Source organism: Bombina bombina, chromosome 8, assembly GCF_027579735.1.
Source record: "Bombina bombina isolate aBomBom1 chromosome 8, aBomBom1.pri, whole genome shotgun sequence".
Classification (NCBI taxonomy): Eukaryota; Metazoa; Chordata; class Amphibia; order Anura; family Bombinatoridae; genus Bombina; species Bombina bombina.
Genome location: NC_069506.1, coordinates 30,865,635 through 30,870,512, shown reverse-complemented (window position 1 = coordinate 30,870,512; position 4,878 = coordinate 30,865,635).

The window sequence follows — 4,878 nt, the reverse complement described above, 5'->3', positions numbered from 1 at the left end:
AAAGATTTATACACTATTAGAAAACCAATATATTAATCAATGAATAGGAAGAGATTAAAATCAAATATGATTTTTAAAGATGCTTTAAATTATATTTAAAAATTCAGCGGTAGCTACTCTAAGTAATCCCTTTGTAATAACCATAAAATGCTTATTCAATAGTATTACATTAACTCTATGCAAATCTAACTATTATCTAAAAGGTACTGATGTCTGAAATACCAAATTATGGATATTGTTGGGAAGGACTGCAATACATTGTATGCTTACTAAATAACAAAATAAATTGGCCTTTCACAGTTTAGATTACACACAGAAAGAAATAGAGAAAGTCTGAAACAAACTATTGGCCCTTCCATACTACAAATAAAAGTTAAATCTTGAAACACATAAATTTGGATCTGATGTCTTTCCAATAATGCAGTAAGGATACAGCAGCTGATCCCTTTATATAAAAAGAGTAAGGGTATGGTAGGTGATCCCTTTATGAAAAAGCAGTAATGGTACAGCAGCTGATTCCATTATAAAACAGCAGTAAGGATACAGCAGCTGATCCCATTATAAAACAGCAGTAAGGATACGGCAGCTGATCCCATTATAAAAAAGCAGTAAGGGTATGGCAGCTGATCCCATTATAAAAAAAGCAGTAAGGGTATGGCAGCTGATCCCTTTATAAAAAAAGCAGTAACGGTACGGCAGCTGATCCCTTTATGAAAAAGCAGTAAGGGTATGGCAGCTGATCCCATTATAAAACAGCAGTAAGGGTACGGCAGTTGATCCCATTATAAAAAAGCAGTAAGAGTACGGCAGCTGATCCCATTATAAAAAAGCAGTAAGGGTACGGCAGCTGATCCCATTATAAAAAAGCAGTAAGGGTACGGCAGTTGATCCCATTATAAAAAAGCAGTAAGAGTACGGCAGCTGATCCCTTTATTAAAAAGCAGTAACGGTACAGCAGCTGATCCCTTTATGAAAAAGCAGTAAGGGTATGGCAGCTGATCCCATTATAAAACAGCAGTAAGGGTACGGCAGCTGATCCCATTATAAAAAAGCAGTAAGAGTACGGAAGCTGATCCCATTATAAAAAAGCAGTAAGGGTATGGCAGCTGATCCCTTTATGAAAAAGCAGTAAGGGTACGGTAGCTGATCCCTTTATAAAAAAAGTTGTAAGGGTACGGCAGCTGATCCCTTTATAAAACAGCAGTAAGGGTAGGGCAGCTGATCCCATTATAAAACAGCAGTAAGGGTAGGGCAGCTGATTCCATTATAAAAAAGCAGTAAGGGTACGGCAGCTGATCCCTTTATTAAAAAGCAGTAAGGGTACAGCAGCTGATCCCTTTATGAAAAAGCAGTAAGGGTACAGCAGCTGATCCCTTTATGAAAAAGCAGTAAGGGTATGGCAGCTGATCCCTTTATGAAAAAGCAGTAAGGGTACGGCAGCTGATCCCTTTATGAAAAAGCAGTAAGGGAACGGCAGCTGATCCCTTTATGAAAAAGCAGTAAGGGTACGGCAGCTGATCCCTTTATGAAAAAGGAGTAAGGGTAAGGCAGCTGATCCTTATGAAAAAGCAGTAAGGGTACGGCAGCTAATCCCTTTATGAAAAAACAGTAAGGGTACGGCAGCTGATCCCTTTATAAAAAAGCAGTAAGGGTACAGCAGCTGATCCCCTTATAAATAAACAGTAAGGGTACGGCAGCTGATCCCTTTATGAAAAAGCAGTAAGGGTACGGCAGCTGATCCCTTTATGAAAAAGCAGTAAGGGTACGGTAGCTGATCCCTTATTAAAAAGCAGTAAGGGTACGGCAGCTGATCCCTTTATAAAAAAGCAGTAAGGGTACAGTTGCTGATCCCTTTATGAAAAAGCAGTAAGGGTACGGTAGCTGATCCCTTATTAAAAAGCAGTAAGGGTACGGTAGCTGATCCCTTATTAAAAAGCAGTAAGGGTACGGCAGCTGATCCCTTATTAAAAAGCAGTAAGGGTACGGTAGCTGATCCCTTATTAAAAAGCAGTAAGGGTACGGCAGCTGATCCCTTATTAAAAAGCAGTAAGGGTACGGTAGCTGATCCCTTATTAAAAAGCAGTAAGGGTACGGTAGCTGATCCCTTATTAAAAAGCAGTAAGGGTACAGCAGCTGATCCCTTTATGAAAAAGCAGTAAAGGTCCCTCAAAGGTAACTCAGTAGTAAGCTATAGTAATATAAATGCTGCCAGGGCTGGATTAACGTAGGTGCTAGAGGATCTCTTGCTGAAAATGCCTTCCCAATCCTATGCACTACTAACGCTTCATTTATTAATTTTATTACAAATCAATTATCCCGTTATTTGGTTGCATGTCCCCTCCGTATAAGGTTTCCACCCGACACCAACACGGCTGGTATTTTAAAGCTTCAAGTCAATGTATAAAATAAAGAATACATATAGAAATAAAGGTCATATCAATATGATATCATGGTGAAACCTATTTCAAGTGTGTTGGAATCTAATTATGAAGAAACAATAATTTAAAATCAGTCCTAGTAGCTTTAGTTTCTGAGTTATTCTGTATAATTATTAATGCAAATGTATGCTAATGAGCATGGTGGCAATCCTACTTTTGTGCATCCCTGGCCTATGGCTGTGAGAACTATATGCGGCAACTATCTAAAATTATAGGGGATTCTAGTCAAAATTAAACTTTAATGATTCAGATAGGGCATGAAATTTTAAACAACTTGCCAATTTACTTTTATCTTTAAATTTTCTTTGTTTTCTTGGTAATTCTTTGTTGAAAGCTAAACCTAGGTAGGCTCATATGCTAATGTCTAAGCCATTGAAGACTGCCTCTTATCTCAGTACATTTTTACACTTTTTTCACAGCTAGACTGCTCATGTGTGCCATATAGATCACATTGTGCTCATTCCTGTGGATTTATTTATCAGTCAGCACTGATTGGCTAAAATGCAAGTCTGTCAAAAGAACTGAGATAAGGGGGCAGTCTGCAAAGTCTTAGATCCAAGGTTATCACAGAAGGAAAATGTGTATTAATAAGTGTTGGTTATACAAAACTGGGGAATGGGTAATAAAGGCATTATCTATATTTTTAAACAATAAAGATTCTGGAGTAGACTGCCCTTAAAAGGGACAGTATACACTCATTTTCATATAACTGCATGTAATAGACACTACTATAAAGAATAAGATGCACAGATACTGATATAAAAATCCAGTATAAAACTGTTTAAAAGCTTACTTAGAAGCTGTCAGTTTGGCTCTGTTGAAAAGGCAGCTGGAAAGCCCACTGCAAGTGGGAAATAAGACACTCCCCCCCCCTCCCCCTTCTTTTGCATATGAAAAGACCCTTTACACAAACAGGAGCAAGCTGGAGAAGGTAGCTGACGGTAGTCTCATAAAACTTTGGGGCTTGGTTAGGAGTCTGAAAATCAGAGCAATGTTATTTAAAAATAAGCAAAACTATACATTTATTTTTTTTAAAAACTTTATGGGCTATATGAATAGATCCTCTACAAAACATTTATGCAAAGAAAAAATGAGTGTATACTGTCCCTTTAAGGTGGAAGTAGAGTTTCCAATGCCTAGGGCAGTACAAAAATTAAAGGACCACTAAATACAATATAATTTAATAATTGGCAAATACACAATACAAAGACAATGCAATAGAACTTACTTTGAATTTGAAATGAGCAGTAGAAAAAGAAATTTCGGGCAAATTTCAAAGTTAATCCCATTTCCCTCCCCCTGTATCACATCACAACCATTAGCCAATCATAAAATTAACATATGAATATACTGTGACGTCTTGCACATGCTCTGTAGGAGATGGAGCCTCAGAATGTGTGCATACAAAAAGAATATCTGTGTGTGTAGTCACTAATCAGCAGCTAGCTCCTACTAGGTATGCTTTTAAAAAAGATTCCAAGAAAAATAAGCAAATCAGATAATAGAAAAAAACTGGATAATTGTTTAAAATTGCATGCTCTATCTTAAAGGGACATTCCCGTCAAAATTGAAATGCACATAGATTAATTATATCTTTAAATAGAAGAATATTTGCAATGTACATTTATTGGCTTTTAGTATTTACGTTTAGTAAAAGTTATCAGTGTTTTAGTGTTAACATTTTCTCTGCTTGTGCATGTGAAACATAGCTAGATATTCTCAGTGCACCAGCATTTTAAATACTGCAGCTGCTCAGAGCTCAGGTGGGGATTGTGTCATGTCAGCAGTTAATAAACTCATTACCAGGTGGTCCTAGCAGCTTGGGCCTTCTGAGCAAGTGCTGTGTTCAAAATGCTGGTGCACGGTGCATACTTACATACACTTTTGAAACAGATATAGCTTTTATTAGAAGCAGTTTTGCTAATATATGTATATTACAAAAATGCTTCTATTCTAAACTGAAACGCATTCGTGTGGATTCCAATCTTGGCTGTAATGTCCCTTTAATCAAGTTTAATTCTTATTCCAAGGGGATATCAGGGGACAGCAATACATCGCAAACTTTGCTAACTCAATAACGCAAATATTTAACAATGCAAACCTTGTTTGCTGATATATACTATGTATAAATATAAAATCAGGTAAAATCTGAGTTTAGCGTTCTAAATTATTTTCTCAGCCATATCGCATTATTTTATTTCAAAAATGGATATGATGATTCAAATGTGTCTCCAGGAACAAAAAGGGGAACCATATTTTGGGGTGTATTTTACCTTAAATGATTTAATTGACACGTATTAGTGTCCTCTGTCGCATTTGCTCAGAGTGAGTTGTCACATAACATTACCAGGTAAACTAAACAGTCAGTTATCCAACACACCATAGAGAATGCATTAGTAGCATATAAACAAGAATGCCGCTCTGGTCCATGGTTGGCGGT